This window comes from Alexandromys fortis, unplaced genomic scaffold, assembly GCF_014885135.2.
Source record: "Alexandromys fortis isolate MF-2015 unplaced genomic scaffold, M_Fortis_MF-2015_v1.1 scaffold_6, whole genome shotgun sequence".
NCBI classification, from domain to species: Eukaryota; Metazoa; Chordata; class Mammalia; order Rodentia; family Cricetidae; genus Alexandromys; species Alexandromys fortis.
In genome coordinates this window covers 24,294,857-24,321,625 of record NW_026067902.1, presented here as the reverse complement: position 1 = coordinate 24,321,625, position 26,769 = coordinate 24,294,857, and positions in this window count along the sequence as shown.

Sequence of the window (26,769 nt, the reverse complement as noted above, 5' to 3'; positions counted from 1 at the left end):
AGAACGCAACAATCTTTGCATCATTAAACAAATGTTCCACAACCTAAATAAATATAACATATCTTCAACTAATATTATATCACAGACATCTTCAACTAATATAATACCACAGACAATGTTCTTTCCAGAATCCAAAGGATATTAAACAAAATCCCATGGAGAGCTATGAGCTACTTTCTTTCGAGGTGTTTTCTGGGGAGCTTCTCTCTAGAGACCTCCTCACACAATACAGACTACTCCCATTTCACTTGGTTGTCACAGAATACTTGCTATCACACTCCCTACACAAGACTCAGGAAAGTTTGTGAAGAAGGAGAAAGATTGCAAGAGACAGAAGTTGAGAAGCATAGTTTCAAAACACTGTCTTCTCTACTTGCCATGGCTGATGTACTCAAGGACCCACAGCAGATGTGGTTACGTGCACAGGGCCTGCATGGACTTGAGCCCTTCAGCAGTTTATCATGCACAAGAAAGGGCTCAGGAAACCCCACTCCTCTCCAAAGGACTATTGACAAATAATGTTGGCTAGGGAAGGGGGCGTCACTTTCTTCACTGTGTTAACAATAAGTTGCCTATGCCCAGTAAATAACCTCCCGTCTTGTTCAGCCAGACAACCCTGTTAAACTCAGTGGGTCACACACAGCAAAAAAGCATGGAAGTAAGAGGGGGATTTGTTATGAACAAAAGGTTTTACTGGAAAAGGAGGGGTGATGAGACAGGCTACTACAGGATAAGAGGAATTAAAAATCATTGTATATAAGCATGGGACTGTCAGAAATAAAAATAAATTAATTTTCAAAAACCCAAACTTGTTTTTTTTTTTTTTTTTACTAAATTTGGTTAATTTCATGGAAGAAAAAAAATAAAACCCAAGTTTTGTGAAGCTTGCCTCTTTTCTCTGGTTGTCATTTTTTTTTTAAAGACTGTGCTTGTCTTTTGGAAAGCCATTTTACTTTTTAAGGTCTCAACTTGTAATGTGAACTATGGGTCCTGCACATTCCCAAGATGACATGAGGCCTTAGATCTCGTTGATGTCAATGTGTCAGAGAACCGATGGCAGATCTGTCACCCCATACCCCGCCCAGCCCATGTGCAAGGTTGAGTTACTCCCAAGTCAGTCTCTCTATTTATGACTCCAAGTTCTCTTGACTGAAAATTGGCCTTGGATCAGCGCAGAGACAGTTCATCTGCGGTGACAGGAGGAAGACACAGGGGATATTAAATGTGGGTGACAAGAATAAGTTTCCCCCTGCTGTTTCTACTATTTTAGTGAATCGGGTCATCATCACATCTGAAAGGAAAAGAAGGCATTGGACATTGTGGAGAAGGAGAAACCAGAAACTAGCCATGAAGGAAGGTCATGGGGTGAGAGACAGTAAGATTCTGAATCACACAAGGACGTTATCTAAGGTTAGCGCTCAGAAAGACAAAATGAGGCCAGTTAGGATGGCAAGGATGTTTTGTTTGCTAGCCTTGCCCTTTGCCATTTCTAGATGTCCTGACACCGAGGAGGAGTGGACAGTGAATTGGAGTTAAGTTAACTGGGGTTAGGATTTTGTTAGTGAGTGTGAAGGATGGAGGGAGAAGGGAAGATGTACATGGAGCGATCGTGGCAACATACGGTGAGTGGCTGAGTAGGAGAGAGGCTAAGAAGCATCAGGACAGGTAGACTTTAAGTCTGGGCTAGTGACTTCTCATGGCATGTTTCCTAAGAGCTTGCTTTTTCTCTGTCCGTCCTCATGGTCAACTCTTTCCTTCCTACTGCATCAAGGAAATGTCAGGCGTCAGAGTTCCCAGTTCCCCAAAGAAGGTATGCCAAGAATACTAAGCAGTTAACACGTGATATCCACTGTGATGGGCACACATTAACTGAAGAACCAAGCCGTTGCCCCTCCCCAAGACACCACAGAATCAGAGACAAGCTCAGTGCAAGCATGGCCAATGGGATACTTGTCAACTACATGCCATGGAACCTCCCCTCAAACCTATAAGAGGGATCCTCACGCTACCACATGGGTCTAAACCCTCCTCAGAGCCCCATGCCATGCTATCTTTCCAGGACATTAACTCACCAAATAAATTCCTCTGGCAGAGTCTTGCTCAGTGTTACTCTTGAACACCCAATCTGAGAACTTGAAGAAGGAGTTGTGACCATAGTCTTCATTGTGTACCATTCAAGAAATAAAAAATAAAATTAGGAGGTGACAACCAGAGTGCGATGCTTGAAAGGAGGCTGCAGGGGCTCACTGTGATTGGCTAAGACAAGAAGTAGTTTAAGAGCATAAGAGTTGATGCCTTGTTATGAAGGGGAGTTAAGGCATGGTTTTGAAAGATAATCCTGTCTACCTTAGGAGAATATTGTAATCACCAAGAATTGGCAAAGAACCTGGAGATAAAACATTCAAGGGATAAGGAAGAATAATCCAAGTCTGTGGATGAATAAAATAAGAACTTCTGTTTTTTTCTCTCTCTATCATATTTGCAAATATCAAAGAAGATTGACAGGTTTCAGCACTGGCCAAGTGTGGGAGGAGGATGGTACAACATTTTCATAAGCAGTTAGCAATATTTATCCTAACTCTCATACTTTCTCACAGAAGTTCCATGATGGAAAATTCATCCTACATAAATTGTTGAACAGAATTCCAAAGGCATTTGTTTCTAACTGGAACTGTTGGGGTTTTATTGGCTAGTGAGATGAAGGAGGGAAGAAAGGGGATACGTGGAATGCTGGAGAGATGCTTACAATACTAAAGAACATATATATATATATACATATATATGCATATATATATTGTGTGTGTATGAATAATTTCCATCTATCTATCAGTTGATAATGGATGAATTATCACACACCCACAAACATCATGCAATCATTGAAGAAATTAAAGGGGTATCACACATATTGGCATAGAGAAGTGCTCATGCTATTTTTACTAAGTCGGCAGAAATGATGTAAACATGTATGATTACCTGTTGTGAAAATTAATTTTATTAGCATTCTTTTCATCAGTTTGCACAACAAAGAGGGTAAAAATAAAAGACCTTTTGATATCAAATGTGTATAGAGAAAAAGAAATTAGTGTTGTACAGAGCAAACCATCAAGACTTGTGAGACTTATGAATACCCCGGTGCTTCATGAGCCTCCTCCCCAAGAGCAGAAACAGAGAAGGAAGAAAGCAAGAACCGACACTGAGACAGAGCTCATGTCAGGATCCTGCCCTGGCTGTGTCCACCTCTCCTGTCTGTCACCACACTCCCACCCTCACTTTTGCTCTCTTTCCTTATGCATTGCCTTTATTCCGATTTCTACCCTTGTTCATGATATTCCCTTTGTTTTTAGTGCCCTGAATCCTTGTGTTCTGGCTTCTTCTTGTCAATCAAATCTCATATTAAAAATCCTTCAGATGAACTCTGCTTTCTTAACCCCAAGTTTGTTTTTATTTTTGTTATTTTCTTAGTATGTATTGTTTTGATAAACTGTTTGCCTGTTTGATACTGCACATGCATAATTGTCTTAGGGTTTCTCTTGCTGGGAAGAGACACCATGACCACGGCAACTCTTATAAACATTTAATTTGGAATGGATTACAGTTTCAGAGCTTTTGGTGAGACATGGTGGCATGCAAGCAGACATAGTGCTAGAGAAGGATCTGAGAGTTCTACATCTTGATCTGCAGGCAACAGAAAATGAACTGGTCCACATTAGGCTTAGCCTGAGCATATATGAGACCTCAAAGACAAACCACATACTTCCTCCAACAAGGCTGCACCTCTTAATAGTGTCATTTCCTAGAGGCCAAGCATTCAATTACAAGAATCCCTGGGGGTCATACCTTTTCTACCCACCACAGCCTTCCACTGACAAAAAGCACCCACAATTTCTGTGCTATTGCCTCTCTTTAAATACAAAACATGCCAGTGGCTTATAGGTGACAGGCAGCCTGATAGATTCCTTGCTCTGTAGACAGGAAAGTCCAGATCCTTTTCCTTGGTTGGGGTATTTTCAGTACAGCATCTTTTCCTGAGTTCCTCCTTCCATGGGATGATTTCTGCTCCCTTCCCTCTCTAGTCCTGAGCATCCCTCCTGACATTTACATACAAATCTGCATCTCGGAGTCTGATTCTAAGCTTGTGCCTTCTTCATCTAGTTACAAGGACCAGCCAATTAGCAGACAAGGTCCAAATAAACAGTAGACCTAGAAGTTTCTTCTTTGCCTAATTTGAGTTAGCTCCAGAGAAAACAGACTGCACTGCAATTTTGCAGACTCTTTCTATAAAAAATTCAGTTCTGAGCTCATGAATGTTCTCTAAAATATTCAATGTTTTAGAACCTCAAAATTACAAAAACTTACTGTCATCAGATTTTAACTTTTTTAAAAAAATAGGGAATTATTTCTTAAATACTTGAATTCATAGACACCAGGTGTCCACTTACACATTATTATTTTCCTAAAGCATGTTGTACACGCTGGTGGATTTGCTTTCTGGGTCACAAGAAAATAAACTGTTTTGTGGGGTATTCAATCTAGGAACTACTGGGTATGCCTTCACAGTAGTCTGTGGTGTATTTTCTCAGTTAAGAAGCCACAAATCTTTAATTAATTAATAAAGAAATAAATTAATTAAAAAAAAGAAGCCACGAAAAAGCAGCAACTAATCGTGTGCTGAAATAGCACATGTACTTAGTGTAGCATGCAATAAAAGAGAATTAAAGAAGTGCTGGATGTCCAGTTGTTGTGTTCTTCCCCAGGGAAGGCTATTTCCCCAACTCTCAGCACTTCCTAGTTGGCTAAAGTTCTTTCTGCGGGGTTGGGACCTTGTGAGCTTTTCCTTGCCGCTTTAGCATGTTTATTAGTGTACTTCTTCAGCTTATGGTTAGACAGTTATGCAGGTAAGATTTTATGGGTGTAGCTTTTGAGATTCCTTGAAATCTCTCAACAAACTGCCTGTTCCTTTGGTTCTCAAATATCCCCACTGCCTCTTCCACAATGATCTCTGAATGTTGAGTGCAGCTTTGAAAACATATACATATGAGAAACTTTGTGCTGAATGAATAGGTTGTATTTGTGCAGTTAGGAATGTGTGTGTGTGTGTATAAAATACTAATTAAATAAAAAGGGGAAATAAATTTGGAAGGTGGAGTAACATGGAAGAATTTGGAGGGAGGAAAGGGAAGGGAGAATTATATAATTAGAATAAATGAATTATAATTTGATATATATAATTTTATAACTTAATAAATAAAAATATTGAGTAAGTACTTTCTCATTGACTATTTCAATTTTGGTTACCCAGACTACTTCTGTTCTTGATCTCGGTGTGTGTATAATGCTATACAACATATCAAATCAGCATCATGATGCTCATTGAAAAAAAAATATTTTATAATGTTAGTATCTAGGCAAATGTAAGTGGAGTCAAAGTGTCAAGTTTGACACTGTATTTTGCTGACATTTACCACACCAGAGTAGTAGAAGTGTTGGTCCTGGAATCCTGTAAAGAATTTACCATATTTTGATTATATTTTAGGAAACGTAAGTGTCATAGGTAGGTACTAATTCTACAGTAGGAACTTATCTATGACTTTGATATCCTATCTGAATCTGAAGGCCAGTGAGGTAGTGTAATTTGATGAGTTTGGTTAACTTCTTTTTTTAAAATTGATTTTATTAAGCTCTACATTTTTCTCTGCTCTTTTTTCCTGCCTCTCCCCTCCCCTTCAACCCTCTCCCATGGTCCCCATGCTCCCAATTTACTCAGGAGATCTTGTCTTTTTCTACTTCCCATGCAGATTAGATCCACGTATGTCTCTCTTAGGGTCCTCATTGTTGTCTAGGTTCTCTGGGATTGTGATTTGTAGGCTGATTTTCATTGCTTTATGTCTTAAAACCAATTATGAATTTGGTTAACATCTCATAGGAGTAGATGCTAGACTTCAATAGCATCCTCTGAAAGATATTAATTTACTTACTATCTTCAAGGTAAGGTTCAAATAATTATACACTACTTTTTATGATACCTTTGATGCGTCCTGTTGAAAATAAAACCCACCATGTATAGTTTATGGTGAACAAAATTAATGGGTAGATATTCAACTACTCACCCAAACTATATCATTTGTTAGTTGTTAAAGGATCTGAACCAGTGGTGTGGGAAGTCCTTCTGTATATTTGTTGCTTTATTGGTTAATGAATAAAGAAGTTACTTTGGCCTGTGATAAGGCAGAATAGAGCTAGGCTGGGAAAACTAAACTGAATGCTGGGAGAAGGAAGGTGTAGTCAGAGCGAAGCCATGTAGTCACCACCAGAGACAGATGTGCCATAACCTTGTTGGTAGGCCACAAGCCTCATGGTAAAATATAAGATAATGGAAATGTGTTAATTCTAAATGTAAGAGCTAGCTAGCAATATGCTTAAGCTACTGACCAAACAGTATTACATATAATATAGTTTCTGAGTGATTATTCCATGTTCTGGGCAGCCAGAAACAAACAAGCAGCCTCAAACTACAAACCAGAACATTGCAAAACTAAATGTTTAAGAGGCCGACAAAGCCTGAAGGAAATTCAGAGAAATGTGAGACATTTTAACCATTTCTTAAATTCACCATTAGATACTATTGTTCTGATAACATATAATTCTGAAGGTATTAAATATAAACCTGTAATGTTTCAAAGACAGCATGAATCATAAAGTACATGGGTCCTTGAGGTAAGACCTGAGTTAAGACACAGATATTTTCCACTTAGAAGCAATGCAACTTTGGTTCATCTGTCTGGTTAATACCTTTGTGTGTCATTTTCATGACATACAGTGCAGTAGTTTCAATAAAAAAGGTCCCTATAGGCTCATATATCAGAATGTTTGATCATTAGGGAGTGGCATTGCTTGACAATGAATAGGAGGTGTAGACTTGTTGAAGTAGGTGTGGCTTTGTTGGAGGAAGCATGTCACTAAGGGTGAGATTTAGGCTTTCAAACATTCAAGCCAGGCCCAGTGTCTCTCTCTCTGTGTGTCTGCTGCCTGCAGATGGATCTAGAACTCTAAGCAACCTCTTGAGCACCATATCCGTCTGTATGCCACCATGCTGCCCTCCACTGTGATAATGAACTAAGCCTCGGCAATTCAATTGTAAGCCAGCCCCAATGGAATGTTTTCCTTTGTATAGGAGTTGCCAAGGTCATTGTGTCTCTTCACAGCAGTAGAGCATTAACAAAGGCAGAAGTTGATTTGAGGAGTGGATTATGAGAGTGCTGCATTTCTGAGACAGGCTTGACCATATTTCTTGTTGGCAGAATGTGGATTTAAAGACGTTGAATTAGGAAAACAGTTGAATGCTTTAAGTGGGGCATAATGGGCCATACTATTAGGAGCAGAAAAGACACTGGTGCTAAGGGCAATGTAGATTATGACAGGCCAGCTCAAGAGGTTTCAGAGGAGAAGAATATTAGTAAGTGCCTTAGAGTTTATTAAAATATTTTGGTGAAGAATGTGTCTGCTTTCTGTCCTTGTCCAAAAAGTCTGTCTAGGGATAAGTTGAAGAATTAATGGCATTGGCAGAAGAGATTTCAAGACTGCCTAGTACTGACTTTGTTGTGTGGCTATTGGTGGTTACTCTTATGTAGACCTAAAAAGAAAAAGAGCAAGCTGAGCAAGGAAAAATACTAGATGTACAGGTTGAAAAGAAAGGAACACCAGGAAGAATAAGAGAGCTAAGTCCAGTGCTTAGGGTGTTTAAAAAGTTTAAAGAAAAGACTGAAGTGTTGAGCTCAGGGAAAGACTCCACTCAGATAAGCTTCCAATTTATGAAAAGGAATTTAAAAAAAGCTTACGGGAGGTGTGGTGGTACAAACCTTTAATCCCTGCACTCTTGAGTCAGAGGTAGGTCGATCTATGAGTTTGAGGCAGCCTGGTCTACAAGAGTGAGTTTGAAGTTGGCCAAGCTTAGGTGGTGAAGGAAACCATAAAAAAAAAACTGATAGAAATGTATTTGAAATAGGGGACTATGTTCCAGCCCTAGCAAGCAGAAGATCTTGGCAGCTTTGGCCACATGGTTCTGACTTTAGAATCAAGGATACAAGAAAGGGCTTGTGGAATCCCCTTCTATGGCTAAGGAAAGATGCCTAGACAAGGCATGTGTCAAGGTGTACCTGAATGGAGTCCCAAAGAGGCCATTGAGTAAAGCTCTGAAGGTGAAGATTGCCTTGGAGACTCCAAGATGTTAGCGATGTTAGCGATGCCAGAGCTGCGGAACGTTTGCCAAGGAAAGCTGAAGATTGGGTGTGAGTCCAGCCCAAAAGAGAGAAGTGTGTTTAGTCAACAAAACTGAAAGAGTTGGAGATCTGAAAAGCACTTTGACTTCAGACATGAAGATGCAGAGTTTGGAGTTTTTCCTGTTGGTTTTTGGTCTTGTTTCAGTCTAGCATTTCCTTATTATGCTCCCTTCCCTGTGTTTTGGAGTGGTAATGTATATATGTATATCCTGCGCCATTATATGTTGGAAATATGTGATCTGTTTTTTTTTTTTTTTTTGATTTTACAGGAGCTTACTGTTAAGAGATTGGCATGAGTCTCAGAAGAGCCTTTCAACTTTGGACTTTTAAACAGTGTTGAGACTGTTGTAGATTATGGGGACTTTTGATGTTGAACTGAAGGCATTTTGCATTATGGTATGGTGACAAGCCTATAGGGGACAGGGAGTGTCATGTAGTGGTTTGAATGGAAATGACCTCCATAGGCTCAAATATTTTAGTGCTTGGTAACTAGGGAGCTGTGGCACTTGAGTGAGATTAGAAGGTGTGGCTTTGTTGGAGGGATTGTGTCACTGGGGGTAGGATTTGGGGTTTTAGAAGCCTGAGGCAGGTCCAGCGAATCTCTCTGTTCCTGCTGCTTGCAGATCAGGATGTAGAACACCCTGCTCCTTCTCCCTTACCATGTCTGCCATAGCCCCCCATGATGATACTGGACTAAACCTCTGAACTGTAAACAAACTCCAATTAAATGCTTTCCTTTATCAGAGTTGCCAAGGCCATTGTGTCTCTTTGCAGCTCTATAACATTGATTAAGACACTGGCAGTTGGCTTTGAGGTTTCAAAAATTCATGCTAGGCCAAGTGTCTTCTCTCTCTCTCTTTCTCTTCCTTCCTCCCTTCCCTCTTTCTCTCTGCCACCATATCAGGGTGTAGCTCTCAACTCCTCTAGTACTATGCCTGCCTGCATGCTGCAGTGCTCCCCACCATGACGATAGTGTACTAATCCTGTGAGAGTGTAAACTCGTCCCCAATTAAAAGCTTTCCTTTTTAAGCATTGCCTTCTTCATGGTGTCTCTTCCTAGAAATAGAATAGTGTCTAAGATAATTCATAAAAATCTAATCAAGTCATTTTAAATATGTCCACGACACTGTTTAGGCATTAAGAGAATTTAAAAGATTCATGCTCCAAGATGGTTTCTAAACCAGCCGGGCAACAGTCAGATTTGTAGCAAATTGCCAGAAATCATATTTGGAAAGAAATGGTTGTTTTCAATTTCAAGAGTGGTAAAGGAATATAATGAAAGGAAGTAGACATTGTCATCATCTTTTATTGTGACATTAGGTTAGTTTTACAGGTGAAAGAAACTTTTGGTCATGTAGTAAAGACAGAAGTGAAACATTCTCTGTCCAACTCTTAAACTCATGACTTCAGCTTCAGTGCCAAAGACTTATGTCTTGAGTGATGCTGCTGTTACTGAGTTGGAAAGGGTACCCCTGAGTATGAGCTGTTACTGAGTTGGAAAGCGTACCCCTGAGTATGAGCTGTTACTGAGTTAGAAAGGGTACCCCTGAGTATGAGCTGTTACTAAGTTGGAAAGGGTACCCCTGAGTATGAGCTGTTACTGAGTTGGAAAGTGTACCCCTGAGTATGAGCTGTTCCTGAGTTGGAAAGGGTACCCCTGAGTATAAGCTGCTTGTTTCAACTTTCCTCTGTAACTTCCCTCTCATAGTTAGCCTTGCTTACAAAATGACTTTACTGGTGGTAGTTGCTTTTCTTCACTACTGTGTAACATTTTATTATGGCGTTTCAATAGCCCTCTTACTTTAATTAACTGTGAAGATGATATACCATTTACATAGCCGGTGCCCCCAAGAGCAGGATGGCTGGTGGAGTCAACTCTCAGATCTGGCCATCTAGCACTCATATCGTTTGGCCAAATTTTTTTCTATTTTCATGTTTCTCTGTCTTTATCTCCTTCGAAATGCTAGACTAGACAATGTTTCCTAAACAATGCTGCCACTTCACTCTATTTAATTTATATTATAATTATTTATAAGCTATGTTTATTTGCCTTAACAGTATATGAACTACTTCAAGACAGCAACTAATGTATTATCTTTCAAGAGACCAATAATTATTTGATGGATGATTCATAAAACTAAAATATTTTCAGTAAATGCTTGGATGTTTAATGCTCAAGAAAAACAACAGCGTTGGGTTATAAGTCAACACGGTGGCAAAGCTTGGAAAGCATAAATACTTTTAGCTTTTAAGCTCCTTGAAGAGAGAAGCTATATGCAAATGCAAATATTTTATACTCAAGTAAGGCTGGGATATACCAAATGATATTAATTAATGTTTTTGAATCAATATTAGATTGTAATAATTCATAACCAACCATTATTTTACAATGCTAAGTTACAGCTTTCTCAGAGACATTTGGTACCCTCCTCTTAGCTCCTTTCTGGAAGTCAGGAGAGTCCCTTGAATGACCTCTTTAAAAGCTAGACTTTCTCTATCACATTTTTGTGGTGAGTCTTTTTTCCTTTCTGAAAGCGAGAGAATAGCTTTCTGAATGATTGATTGGCAAGGTGTCCCCTGGACACACTGGTGCAAACGCCACGCAGCCACTGATTGATGTGCTCGCTCTTTCACGAACACATTCATTTTCTCTTTAACTCACACAATTTATTCATCCCATGATGCATTTATACATCCATTATCACTGTCTCTCAATCTTTAAGTAGGTGAAAAGATAAAAAGTTAATGCCTACATGGAAGCAAGGCAAGCCCGTCTTAAAGAAAAGAAGTGAGCACTCATACCTGCCCATATNATATTAATACACATACATCCAAATATATATTGTTTCTCCTAGAGTTTCTTTTACTCTCATTAATAACAAGTTTGAAACCTCTTTGGAATCTGAATCAAGGTAGTTTGGGATGACAGAATGAAAGTATAGAGCTATCTCGAATCAGCCATTAATCCCAAGAACATTGTAGGGGTTAGGAGACTGAAATTCTAAGTAGGGTCCTAAGAGCTTTGGAAAACTGAAGTGTTTGGAATTCGAAAGTAAAGTGTCACATTGAACTAGATGACTTTGCGGTCCCCCTCCTGCTATATAGCGCTCCATGATCTTGTACCTACTCTTGGCAGTAACATGAAGGAATCTGACACTCATGAAAAATTAAAATCCTTTGCCAGAAGGCTAGTCACAGGTCACATTATTAGTATGATTTAAATATGGACAATTTATAAAATGATTTGTCATACAGCTCATCATTCTGTAAAAGCAGAAACCGTTTTCTCATGGGAACACCACTTGGAAGCAAACACTAGTCTTATTATTTGGGGCTTGCTCACACTGAAGTCAGGAAAGAAAAACCGATGGCCATCCGCAATTGCAAAGTAGAGGAATTGCTGTTGTTTGTAAAGTTGTTGGCCTTTCCCAAGGATTATTTGCTATGGTTTTCCCACCAGTGAGCAGCAGGTGAGCCGCTCTCCCACATGAACCAACAGAACATACTTGAACCTTGTCGCCAACGTAAGCACTTTGAAGCCTGTTATCGTCATATTCCTCTGCACTAAAAGTGGTATCTGGCTCTCACAATTACAAAAGGCAACCACGGAATGTGACCAAGAAAATTCTTAATCTCCAAGGCTGAGAACCAAGTCTTCATCAGCAGGTTAACATTTATTAAAAATGCATGAGTCAACATTCATGTCTTCACTAATCAAGTCAAATATTTACAGAGCACTTAATTCCCAGCTACGCTTCTGCTCTCCCAAATATTGTTATTGGAAATGGTGTATCTTCAGATAATAACCTGCACATACAGCTTCCCCCTCCCCACTCCTTTTCCCCATTAACACCACCCTTTTCCTGCCAGTAACTCCCCTTCTCCACCCTTATTGCCCTTTCCAATTGTATATTTTTCTTCAAAGCTCTGCCTGCCTTTTACTGAGCAATAGGATTAGCGCCAGACTTCAGCGGGCAATTTGTTCATCCTCGGAGAGCACATTTGCACTCCCCCATGATACAGGCATTTAAATGATTTTATTCGTTCACCTGTGTTGAACATTAAGGGGGTAAATTTTCAGCCCAGGGATTTGGCTTTAAAACTCCAATTGATGTTAATGAGAATTGGTAATGAGCCCCTTCTTCTTAATTAGTGGCCCCATACCTGGGACTGTAGGAGGCAGGGCTTTGACTTGGGGAGCTTAACGAGGTGATAACAAGGAGAGAATGTTTAAGCCTGGATTTTGGCCTGGCCCGGGCTTCCCTGTGCAAACACACTTCAGGAGCCCAAGCTTTAACGTAAATGCAATGCCCAGCTTTTATGGCTCTGTGGACCTTCCCTAAGAATCAGTCCTCTTTTCTGTAAAAATACTCTGGTATGGATGAAACAGGGAAACTAAGGCAAAAGAACAAGGGGTGGGTGCTCAGGGTGCTTCTCTTCTGCTCCTCCCTGTTCTAAACTGAAATAAGCTGTCTTTTGCTGATTCTGTGGGCCTCAGCTAAGGAACACTACAGTTTATACATTTAATTTGTCAATTCGGTCAATTCAACTTTCAAATATTATTCAGGATGGGAATGGCTCAGGCCCTCAGACTCTAATTTTTACAGCATGTCTTTCTGAATATTAGGATCACTAGTCGGTAAATAGAGATTGTTTGATCTTGCACAGTCTTTCTAGCTGAGCTCTTTCTTCTTGCTGCCACTGTACACAGCCTAATCCAGCAGGACCCAAATGATCAGAGGATAATGAAACGGCACCGTAGCTAGCGGAGGACATAAAAGTTGGATATTGATTGTGTTTGAACGATGTGCTGCAATTTCAAATGCTGACGGGGTGTAGCGAGAGCCCTGCCTGCCAGCTTTCATTAGGGAGACTCCCTTTCTTGCCACCGAGCAACTTCTGCCAAGTCGCAAGGCAAATCTGGAGTCTTATCTTAGGTAGGATGACTCCTCTTAGCTTTGAGCAGTTAACAAGAACCTTAGAACTCAGTAAGGTCTGCTTCAGTAGGAGCGGGAGGGTCAGCTCCTCAGTGGAGACCTAGCTACTCCTACACACAAAGATGTGCGCATACAAGTTTTAAGTCTTTCATGTATCTCTTCACCTACCTGAATATCTTCTTTTGTTGTTGTTCTTTGTAGTTACAAATGATTTTACTATACTAGTCTAAAGATAATAACATGGTTTTTAAAGATGGGGTTAACTTTGAAGAAGAAATAAGAATAAGGTAAAATCAATCTCTACAATGGAAATGTGTCCAAGATATCAAAATTAGCAATGAACAAAGACAGAGGCACTATAGAAGTAGAGGAACCTAGAGCTAAAACATCAGGCTCTTAGAATGTTTTAGAGTTATTTGTAGAGAATTTGTAAGATGTTAGGCAACCCTCGTTCCTTTTATTGAAGTGTAGAACGGAGTTCATAGTTTCTGGGGTTATACTCCTTAGCCTGACCTTCAAAAGCATGTTCTTAAAAGCCTCATTTGTGTGTGAATAAAATTATTAAATCACTATTAATTTCCCACGCATTACTGAGAGTTAGAACAGATTTGTGATTAGAGGAAAATATTTCGATTGAAAAGTCAAGTGGTTAAATAAAAAACAGGTTATATGTGGAAAGAACTTTTAGGATTACTATTTTATCAAAGCATAAAAGCATTATTTTATGAGAATAAAAGACATTTTAGAGTGAGAGATACTGAAGAAGATACAGAGAATAATTCCACATTCCCAGAGGTAACAGGAGCATGGATAAATTATTTTAGGTAAAACTTATTTATGGTGGGATGAATAATTATTAAAACTTTTAAGACTTTCTAATTCCTGGTTGCTATTTTATTTCTTGTCTCTTTGCAGGTGAGATTTATAATCTCTGAATCGCTTAAATAGAATGAATACCAGAAAATAATAATCCGTTCCAATTTGAGAGTTAAAGAACTTTAAAAATAGCATATTAATTATGAATTTGGAGAGAATAATGTCTTTTCTGTTATCACTTATTCCTGTGTGATATGTGCAGGCTGGAAAACTGAGAGAACATAAAAGTAAATTTAAATACTTAGAAGCACAGCATGAGGTTACAAAGGGAGCAGTCAATCAACGTTTGATAAAATTGTCTAAGATATAACCTAATAGCTTGCCATCCCCTGAAACCAGTGCCTCCTGTGTTCAAAGAGAAGGCCATGCCAATGAAGAGTCCCACCACGGGGAAAAGAGGGAGAGGTTGATTATTAAAATAAATGATTAAAGTTATTCCTGCATTACTAAGAGACAGTGTCATTTAATAAACATCAAAAGAAGAGTTTGGTTAAATGTTTGTCATTAATGCTCACATCACATAACAGATGAAGTGTGTATTGCACAGCAGTAAAATGTCATGGTTTCTGGACTGTGCAACATGGCCCAGCAGTTAAAAACTTGCTGCTCTTCCAGAGGACATGAGTTTGATTCTCAGCACACAGGTCAGGTGGCTCACAACTCCAGCTCTATGGAATTATTGCACCCTCTGGCTTCCTCAAGCACCTACACACAGTGCCCACACATGCACCCACACATATGCATGTACACACATAAATAAAAATCAATCTTAATTTTAAACTCAAGGTTTGAAAAATAAGAAAAGTATTGTACAAAAGTTCTTATATGGTATTTTATAACTAAATTGTCGATTCCAAGATGAAATCAATGGAACAAACAAATGAGTCCATCTATTAAGCACACATTCTGATACAATTGTGAATAAGTCTGGAAATTAAAAGATAAAGATTCATGATCCCCCAAATTCAAATGGGAAAAGAACAAGGAGGGAAGAGAAAGACATGTGAAACAATACACTTGTTAGAAATGTCACGAATCAGAAAATAATATACCAAAGGAACCATTCTTTGGCTTGCTGCCATCCTAAAATTAAAAGAGGTTAGGGGGTTGCAAAACACAGGGCCGGAGCTTTCTCTGAAGTTACTTTATTGACTGCTGAAGTTCCAGCATCCAGAAGATTTTTAATGTCTCCTTTCCAGATATCCCATTAATCCTTTGAGGAAGAGATTTATTGTTTTCAGAAGAAGATGGAAATTGACTCTGATCTTAGACAGACATTGTCACTAATTATCATCTCTTCTTATTATTTTTTTTCCTAAAACGTCACTTAGTGTTCATCCCCACTTTGTCTTTATGAAGTTGTTTAAGCTACTTGCATGGCTGGGGATAAAACTAAAGCCTTGTGCATGTGTACGGGGCAAGTGCTCTGCCACTAAGCTACATTTCCAGCCTCAGACTACTTAAGCGTCTAAGTATTACTGGGTTATTGGGCGTTCAATTTCCTACGATGCCCTCATGAGCATCACAATGCCAAGTGCCTTGATGTCTATTTTCCTTCATTCACATACTCAAACTATGAAGTCTTAAGAGGTAGAGGGATTGCTCCCTCTGCTCCAGCATGGGACATACATAAAGCTTTTTGATGTATGCCAACAAGGCAACAATTTTTACTAAGACTATTAGCCTTGTATAAAGCATTTTATATTTAATTTTAAAATATGATCTTATGTGCTTCTGTCAGTCAACCACTGAGATAACACTTTCTGGTTCATATCATCAGCAGTTTTCATGAATGCCAAGCAATATCCTCTCAATTAGTCCCCCTTGCAAAGAAAGTCATCATTGTACTTCTAGCAGGCTATACATCATGGGACAAGTTCTCTTCTTAAAACAATTCAGCATGTCAACTTGTGAAGCTAGGTTGAATTGACTCTTATACAAGCTCCCAAACCTAATATGCCAATCTTACCTTGTTTAATACGTTTTTTTAGCCCCAAGATCCTGCAGCTATAATAACCGGCTATGAATTCTTGTCCATCCCACTCAGAAATGGTCCTTTAACTTCTATACCTGTTCATCACCCCCGCCAGAGCCTCAGCGTGTGTTCCCACCACGTTCCTGCCTCCTACCTCACTTTCTCTTATTCCGCTAGCTCTGCAGTCAAGTTTTCTTTTTACAGTGTTACTGTTCTTGTCATTCTTAGGCATAAAACTTCCAGTACTCACTTTGCTCCCTGCAGGATAAACTTCAGTCTTCAGCACTTCAAAATAAGGGCTTTGCTTTGGCCAGTCCGCCTTGCCAGCATGCCACGTCTTCTGCCTCATACTCTGTCCACACTTTTCTTATTCCCTAGGGACACTAATCCCTTTCACAAATGGAAGGCCATTCTCTTTTCCTGGAATTTTCCTACTTCTTTTCCAGGCAGTTTCCCCAACACTGTCAGTTCCTAAGTAAAAATTTTCAGGTCTCCAGGACTGGCAGTAGATTTTGTTCTCACCGCTCCCATAGTCCTTTGATCCTTATCAATGAAACTGCCCTTACTGCTTGGTGATTGGTCAATTTACATCTATGCTTTCCCTCACTCACGCCTTATCTCATTAACTAATAAAAACTCAAGTTCCACTCTAAGGCCCTGTAGTGTATAAAATCTACTGTGCTTGCATATCCAATTAACCCAAATAAATGGTGCTGGCCTTATAAAATAATAACTCCACTGACAATATTACTTTTGATAAATAATACTAAAAGTAAACACTTATGTAAAACAATGTGATTAACACCATTCCAAGTGTTTTACCGACATTAGCTCATTTAGTCTTCATACAATAGGTACTCTTAGGGCTGCCACTTAAGAGATGAAGAAATTAACCCTCGGCAGCCAAGCATCTTTAAGGATGAACGATCTGCAAAACAAACCAAGGAACACTGCCAGAGGTTAAAGTGACAAGGTAAAGCCCATTATCCGTTAACACTGGCATGCCTACTGCTTGCCACCTCCTCTCCCATCTGGAACTAGGTCATCAGTGCTATGCCCTTACCTAGGGGCACACTGTGAAAAACTGAGCTACATTAGGTGACAATTTCTTTTCTTTTTTTTCTTCCTTTGATTTATCAATTTCTTTTTGCTACACAACACATTAAGAATTCTCTATGAATTTCTTTTACTGCTATCTGGTATAGTTCTTGGTCATAAACGGCAGTGTTAGGTTTTTATGCTATAATACTGGTGAACCTCAACAATTTTTTAATGCGGTTGAGAAATGCGCATTAGAATTTTGTCCTGCAAAAGAGCTCTTGTAGAAAGCAGCAGCGGGGTATGTCCAGAGTTAGGAGTAAAGAGAGCGGGTCTGGAGCTGTATAAGAGGTCTTACTGTTTGCCTCAGTTTCCTTTTTGGTGTGTTTGAATAGCAATCTTTCGAGAACAGTCTAATCTTAAAATTCAAATACATGCAAATTACTTTTCCCCTATTCACTGAAGCCACAGAACAGAAAAGTATTAAGTAAATTTCTAAACTACGTTGCGGGTTCTCCCCCTCCCCCTTTATTATAAAGAAACATCTGCCAATGAAACAAAATATAAACAGTGGGTCGTGGAAAGCATCATCAAGGGAAGTGAAGGGTGGGGGAAAGGGAATAAAAATTTTACTGCTTCCTTGGTATAGACATTTTTTTAGGCTAGAGAAATGGCAGATCCTTATATTCTAGTGTACGGGAGCCCCATGAATAAAACATAGCTGTGCAAATGCAGTCAGTACCTTCTTCCAAAGCACCATTCGGGAATAATACATTTAATGTCTCATCAACTTGCCCAGAAAAGTGAGAGTAAACCTGTGCACACAGACAAAACAACCATCACAAAAACCAAGGTGGAAATAAATCTGCTATGAGGAACAGATCTGATCGACAGTTGAAGGTTTTCAAAACTCTAAGTAATATGCTAGCCACTTAAAAATATTCTCCCTCCCAGTTCTCCTCTTCCCCCATCGCTCCGTGTCTTCCTATTCATCCGTCAGTTCGGAGGCAGCTTTTTAAGTACCCCCTCCATGCTCACACATCCAGACCACAGAAGAGCCCTTGTGGCTTTGAAAGCATCAGATCAGTCTCCAGATCTTTTACCTGCAAGGTTTATTTGGTGAGGCTAAAGAGGCGCTTCAACCAGGAGCTTCTGAGGGCTAAGGCGGCTTGAACATCAACAACAAATTGTCATTGGCATTCCGTTTATGAACCTTCAAACGGCATCAGATCTTTTCCATGAGAAACCAGATCAGGTCAGACTAGAGCTGAATATTTCTTAACAAGCTAACCATCAAAAGAATTTGCGTTTTGAATAAAAAGGCTATCATTTGTTGATTTGAATATCAAAGAGATCCACTGCAAACTCCCAGTCTGGAAAAACCTCCCTAAGCTATGCTAGACAGGTGTTTAATAATCTATTATTAAGGCACTATTTTAGGTTACCGAGAATTATAAAAAATAGCTGTAACTGCGAAGCCGCAAATGGGACTGCACAAAGAACCGAATGCTATTAACATACTATTAACAATTCAAAAGAATGAGTTGACATACCAATCAAACTTGTTAATTGACTGTCAATGGCCTGTCCTTGAATATACAACATGACTGCATTATAGATTTCAAATGCTGACAGGAAGACAGTTCCATTTGCATTAACTTCATAAACTGATCAACAACCAAACTGCCACATACATTTGTAATGGGAAGCTGAATCATTTCAATATTCATGGAGTTCTGTAATTGTAAATTAGGTACTGGCAAACAATACAATACTGTACATACTCTAAGATATCCTAAAATTCATTGACCTACTTTCATTCTGATTTTAAGAGACAGGGGGAAAAGAAGTTCCATCTTGAAGTGATCATTACTTTAATTTATGGTTCATGCCTGCAGCAAAATTTGTTTGTAGCTGAATTTACAACTGTGCTTTTCATTTGCGCTTTACTAACATTCCTGCTGTAGGAAAAGGGAGGCCTGGCCCGGCTTAGCAGTGTATCACTCTAATTCTAGCACGTGGCAGGCAGAGGCAGGAGGATTGTGGCTAGTTCAAAGACAACCTGGTCTACATATTGAGTTCTCATTGACTGTGTGTGTGTGTGTGGTGGGGGGGGGGTGTTAAATAACATAGACATCAATTAAGATATAGAAAATATGGCTTGTGAATGGTATTGGTGTTACAGCTGAAGGTCAATTATGCCCCAGAAGTAAGCAAAGAATCATTTTACATCAGTCCTGCACAGGAGCCTTCTCAAGGCATCTCACAGAGACCTGCTGTCTGAGCCAGACTTTGTAATCATTAATTTTCAGCGCTTTGAATATGTATGTATGTATGTATGTATGTATGTATGTATGTATGTATGTATGTGTATGGATATGAAAAAGAGGCTTGGAATTTGAAAGAGGGCAAGGAGGGATATATGGCAGGGTTTGGAGGGAAGAAAGAAAAAGGGAAATTATGTGATTATATTATAATCTAAAAAAGCTAGTAAAAAAAAAGTTCATCCATGGGCCAGCCAAACGCTTGAGAGTGTAAAGGCAATCACTGCCAAAATTGACAACTTGAGTTTTATTCTTGGAACCTACATGATAGGAGAGCAAGAACTGAATTCCCAAGATGGTCCTCTGACTCAACACATTCCATGGCTCTTTCTGACTCACGCCCCCCCCACAGTAAAATAAATAAATATCCAAATTGTTTTTATTGCATCTGAACTGAGCATGTAGATTTCACTTGTCATCCTCCTTTACAGGGTGCATAGCAATCATTTATATAATATTTACATTGTATATGGAATATTAAATAATTTAGAAATAATTTAAACCAGTAGACAGAAGGATGAATATACATCATATGCAAATTGTGTGACACTGTACACGAATGACTTGATCTTTTGCAGATTTTAGTATTCCTAACACATATAACTGTGTATATTCACATTATTAATTATTTATTTATAAATATAGGTAAGTATCTATATATGCATATATTTATAAGTAGTATGTGTGTATGTATCATGTAGCTCTTTATGGGATATATTATTTTTTAGTTGGATAAAATGAAAAAAATCCAAATAGGATGAGTAATCTTCTAAGGAAAATATTTATTTAGGATTAAACTCCCATAAGTTCTAACTAATAAACGTATTTATACTTAGATATTACTTAGAGTTGAACAGTTATTTGAAATCTTGAGAAAAAAAAATCTCTGTATCCCTGACTGTCCAACAACTCCAGAACTTAATACAGTGATTCTCAACTTGTGGGTCATGACCCCTTGGAGGGTCAAACCACCCTTTCACAGGGATTGTCTAAGACCATCAGAAAACACCAATATTTACATTATGATACATAACAGTAGCAAAATCACAGTTATGAAGTAGCTATGAAAATAATTTTCTGGTGTGGGAGTCGCTACATGAGGAAGCATATTAACGGGTTGTGGCCTTAGGAAGGTTGAGAGCCACTGACTTTTTTTTTTTAAGAGGGCAAGAGCAGAGAATTTATTTTTGTACACTTTCAACGGGCAAAATGGATAAAAAAATAATGAGATTTAATATTATAACTGGGTACTTTCTTTTTTCATGTATTTATTTATTTATTCATTTATTTATTAAAGATTTCTGTCTCTTCCCCACCACCGCCTCCCCTTTCCCTCCCCCTCCCCCAACCAAGTCCCCCTCCCTAGTCAGCCTAAAGAGCAATCAGGGTTCCCTACGCTGTGGGAAGTCCAAGGACCACCCACCTCCATCCAGGTCTAGTAAGGTGAGCATCCAAACTGCTTAGGCTCCCACAAAACCAATAGGTGCAGTAGGATCAAAAACCCATTGCCATTGTTCGTGGGGCCTCAGTAGTCCTCATTGTCCGCTATGTTCAGCGAGACCGGTTTTAACCCAGGCTTCTTCAGACCCAGGCCAGCTGGCCTTGGTGAGTTCCCGATAGAACATCCCCATTGTCTCAGTGTGTGGGTGCCCCCCGCGCGTCCTGAGTTCCTTGCTTGTGCTCTCTCTCCTTGTGCTCCTGATTTGGACCTTGAGATTTCAGTCCGGGAGAGCCACTGACTTTTATGTAGACTCTAGAACCGTATGTAGACCAGGGTGCCTCAAACTAGCAGAGACCTGCTGCCTCCGCTTTCTGAGTGAGCAAAAGGGTTAAAGGTCAGAGCTACCACATCTGGGAAGCAAAGCAAATTTAAGGCAACCTCTGTCTACTAAAGGCACTGAATATAGCTCGCACTCTCCAGATCACAAGGACACAGGGAAATCCTCCAGCATCGCTCCACACAGATTTAGGACCTCTTTTGAGCTGCTGGGATAATATCTAATTAATAATCAAAGAAAATTATTTTCAAACTCAAGTGACATGAACTCCTGGGGGCAATAGTTTTTGAAAAAGAATTGGTATAAATTCTCAAAGCGATCATAGAAACATAAGAGAGGGTAAAGACAGAATTTAAAGCTTGGGTTAAAGTAATCTGTAAAGACAATTTTTCTACTCTCTTTACCCTACTGATTCTCAAACTGATATATCCACATATACTTATAATGCTCACTCCATGTATGCTACTTGTGTGGGTATAAGTCTTTATTTATTTTCCATACCAGCCACAGTTTCCCTTCCCTTCTCTCCTCCCATTCCCTCCCCTCTCCTTCCTTCTACCCCACCATCATCCTATTCACTCCTACTTAGTCTTTACTCAGAAAGGATAAGGTCTTCCATGGGAGTCAAAAAAGCATGGCATATCAAGTTGAGGCAGGACCAAGCTCCTCCCCCTTACATCAAGGCTGGGCCAGGCAAACCCATCATAAGGGACAGGTTCCTAAGAGCCACCCTGTGCATCAGGAGAGTGTATATATATTTTTAGGGATGATCATTTGGTATTGAATAACCAATTGCTATAGTCTTCCCTGGGGAATACTATTTCTTTTTGAAATTTTCAATTATTTATTTTATTTTATTGAGATTATAATAGCATCATCTTCCACTTCTCTTTCCTCCCTCCAAACTCTCTCTTATAACCCTTTGTGCTAGCTTTCGAAGTCATGATTTCTTTTTTTCATTGTTATTGAATGCATACGGATATAGATACATTGCTGTAAATATATATATAATATTACTTGTATGTTTTCAGGGCTGACAACTTCATATTGGAGAATCAATTGCTGTGTTCTTCCCTGGAGAAGATTATTTCCTTGTCTCTCAGTTTTTCCTAGTTGTCTATATTTCTTCTGTATAGGGTCGAGGCCTCTTGGGCGGTCCCACATAGGCTGCTGTCATCCTTGTTTAGCTCATGTTTAGCACTCAGGCTGATGAGACTTATGGGTGTAGCTTCTGACCTTCCTAGGAGACATAATCTCACAGCAAACCCCACGACCCTCTGACTTTTACAGTCTTTGCCCCCTCTTTTACAAGGATCCCTGGGCTTCAGTTAGGGAAGTTGTTTTGTAGATGCATGCTCTGCACTGGGCTCCACAACTCTGCATTGTGGTTGGTTGTGGCTTTCTGTAATGGTCTCTGTCTGTTGAAGAGAGAGGTTTCCTTGATGATGGGTGAGGACTGCACTTATCTGTTGGTATAAAGATGGGTATTTCGATTGTAGTTAGGTATTACGCTAGTTTAGTAAACTGGAGGCTGGAGGCTCTTCTCTAGGACTCATTACTTCACTGGCACTGAGTAGCTGGCTAGATTTCCACCAGCTATGTTTTCTATCTTGAGTCCAGTTGGTGAGCTGTTGATTACTGCTGAGCATGTATGACACCCTTGCACCCATGAGGTTGTTGGGCCACGCTGGTTCTTGAGGTGGTTCACAGGTGTCATAACTGGGTAACTCTGTTGGTTATATCCCTCCTTTGGAAGCTTGTGTGGCACTATCTGGTACCATGAAAGTTTGTTCTCAGAGAGGGAGTCTTCAGGTCAATTCCAGCTCAGAAATTGGTACTTACCTTCTACCTTTTGCAGGGAAACAAAAGGCAATAATAATAGCCTATAATGTTTGGGGAGTACCTTGGACTACCCTGACCAACAAAATTAGAAGAGGGCTTCCCAATGCCTGGTGATGGTGTTTTGTTAGAACACTAGCAGCCAAGATGGCAAAATGCTTAAACTATGTGTGTGTGTTTATACCAATTTATGTGTATTATAGCTATTTTAGGTATATTTATTTTATTTAGGTATATTTTATTATTTTAGGTATATTTCAGACACAGTGTCATTCTACCTTTCTCACCCCTTCTTTTGTATTACTCTCCCCAGCTCCCTTTCCTTCCTCTCATCTCTCCCATGTTCTCTTTTTTTCCTAATCATCATTGAGAGTAAATGTCTTATTTAGAGAAACATATTTTCTGCATATCCATAGTACTAAAATCAAGCCCAATTTACTTATTTTAAAATCTTATTGACACATTCAGTAGAAATGGGGGTGATTTGGGAACCATGACAATTTAAACACTTCCTAGAGTTACATGCCACTGAAAGTGAATAGTTGAGTTCTTCTATAGGATATGGGTAAGAGAGTCCCAGAATAAAGGGCTCATGGGCTTTTCAGAACCAACATCTTGTTTCCTTAGAATGGTAGCAGAGCTTATCCAATCTCCATTCCAGCACCCTGTTTCCTGGCCCAACTATACAATATTATTTATGTTTTAAATTGGCGTGAAGTCACTTGATAAGGATTGCCAAGGGGGTGATTGTTCTTGAGCCTTTCCTAGACAAAACGAACAAACAAGACAAACACAAACACCCACTGGTGAGAGATGAGGGTGTGTCTCACATTCCTGTACAAGAAGCCCTTTAGAGTTGCTTTTATTACAGTGGAGAACGTGACTGATTCTCCTGTGAGGAAACAGTGCATTTGAAAACTATGAGAACAGTCAAAAGAAGGGTAAAGCAGGCAAAGAAGACACTTAGATTTTTTCATCAGTTTACTATACAAATTTTAAACCAATTAGATTGAAGTTTGCTCCTCAGTAAATTATTGAATTTTTGTGTTGGAAGATTATTAGAAATAGTCTCCTCTAAAAAAAAAAAAGAAAGAAATAGTCTCCTCTAAATAATTTCTTAAGTGAGAAAAAGCCACAAAAAGCTGGGTTAAAATAGTCACATGCTACAGAATATTGGCTCAACCAATGATAGTCTCACCTACGAAGGTGGTTCCAGAGTATTATAGTGAACCTGAAAAATTACTATTCCTCAATAGGAATATACCTATTCCTGAAGCAATAACTACCTTAGTGTTGCAGCACAATGTATCACTCATGTGTTTTTAATAAATGAACCTACTGTGCTGTCAGTCATATTAAAGAATAGAACATAAAATTATGTACCATAGTTAATATTTGATAATGAAATGACTCTGTTCCTGATTTATATGTTTATATACTAAACTTTTTTATCACTATTTCATAACATGTTTATGTATGTGAGTATATACATACATACTTCAAGTTAGTCTTCTGTGTTATGCTGGTATGCTTCATAATCTTGTATTTAGTGTCTCCGACTGCATCAAGATGCCACAGTGAATGACTGTCCTGTGCCTCTTAGATGATGCCACTACTTTGTGGAGGTACCCATTATGCTTTTCACGTAATGGTTGAACTATCTATTGACACTTTTCCCCCCAGAATGATCACTGGCAGTAACACATTGCACTACCCACAATCCATTGGATAGCTCTTTAGTCATAAAACTAGACTTAAGCTGAGTGTCGTTTCCTCCCCAAGTATCAACGTCTCCTATCTCATGAGGTTTTGGAATGAGTTAATGTAGCAAAAAAAAAAAAAAAAAAAATTAAAAAAAAGAGAACTAGATTGTCTTTAAAACAAGCTAATTTTCAATTTATTTATTTTGCCAACATTTGGGAATTAATCTTTTACACAGCTTTCTAGGGACTTCAATGAAGGCAGTATTTTCATTAGTAAGAAATGCTTATGTTTTGATTAGTGTCTTCAATCCTTTCCCATTTTCCCTTGTATTCCTTACTCTTAGCACTTCATATTCTGGTCTGTAAGATTCCCATGACATTTTCAGGCCTCTCTCATAGTCTTTCCCATTTGGTGCTGAATTTGTAAGCATAACCTGGCATTTCTTGCCCTACTCACTTCTCTTTGAAATCATGTAGGGTAACTCAAAAAAGAGTATGATTGACTTAACTATGAATGCAAAGATTCTGCCACAGGAATGACCATGCATGTACACTCTGTGTGTCATTAAGAGAAAGGGCTTTGGACACATAACTGCCACCAAGGGACACATTCTGGACAGACAATAGAGTTAGTGGTAGAGGCCCAGAGTGACCTGCACAAGACCCAGGATTGATCTCCAGCACTGACAAAACTAATCAAACTAACAGATTTCTATGATTAAGTACAACTGTCATTTCAAGTTCTATCAAGACTGTTTTTCTAGTATATGTGGCTCCTTTTTATATCTGACACAGTGTCGACTGTGTAAATTTCAAATATATTTATCTGAAGATCAGAGATAGGTAATGTCATAATGGTCACTGGATAAAAGTCTGTAAAGTCAGCTCTTCCCACCTTGGTCTCAAGAAGAGAGCACCAAACAGTCAATATAGATCCTTAAAGAGCCACATACAAAGATGCATAAAACTATAGAACAGGTTTCCAGAGGTGTCCCTGCTAAATTACATTATTTTTGTTACACACACACACACACACACAGAGAGAGAGAGAGAGAGAGAGAGAGAGAGAGAGAGAGAGAGAGAGAGAGAGAGAGAAACCCAAATATGGGAAAGATTTACAATTAACCACCTGCAAAATCACCATTTTAGCAAAGAATAGTCAATGTTGGCAAAGTCACCAAAATCTTCAAAACCAAAGTTTTTTCACTGTGTTGTTTTTAACATTCAGGCAAAAGTAAAATACACTTAAGAAATTCTTCCCTCTCTGAGTTTACAATAAATGGTGATTTTATACAGTGGTTTCTCAATCCACATTAGCTCTGATACTAATGTGTACGATAATTTTTGTTTATTTTCTTCTGCATTCCCTGTCTCCAGGCTTCTTTACAGCTGTGCCGTCCTCTGATGATTTTGAGCCTCTGGCATCCTGTAATCACTTTAGAAAGCTTGTCAGGTCCTGCAGCTGTCCTGGGCTTTGTTTTCAGACTCCTGGGCTTCAGGGCATCAGTGTGACCTCATAGAGGTTATTACTTAGTGATACTCATTAACTTCTTTTGATGAACCCTCAGTCATTCTATTCATTTGACACATTTTGTAACATTTTAACACTTACCCATCTCCATCCTTATTCATGTCTTGATCATTGATTTATGAAAAGAAATTCCCAGAAGTCATTGCCCCTTATCTACTAAATCATTTTCTCCTGGAAGCCATTTCTGCAGACCCCAGTCCTTCTTTTCCCATTTCCTGTCCAGATGACTCAGTTTTTATCTTTTTTCATTCATGGGATGCTTCAAATGCATTGCATGTGCGGTATCACTCGGCTTAAACAGAAGTTTATTCTTCTGGTGAAATTCTGCATACCGTGCATTCATAGACCAGTGCTCCTAATCACACTTCCCCTTGCTCTACATCCCCAGAAACATGGAACTGATGGGAAATCCAGTCTTATCCCAAATCTTTGCTGTCTTTCTGGTCCAGTTTCCTCCTTGACTTACTTGAAGACCTTCGGCGTTCTCCTTTC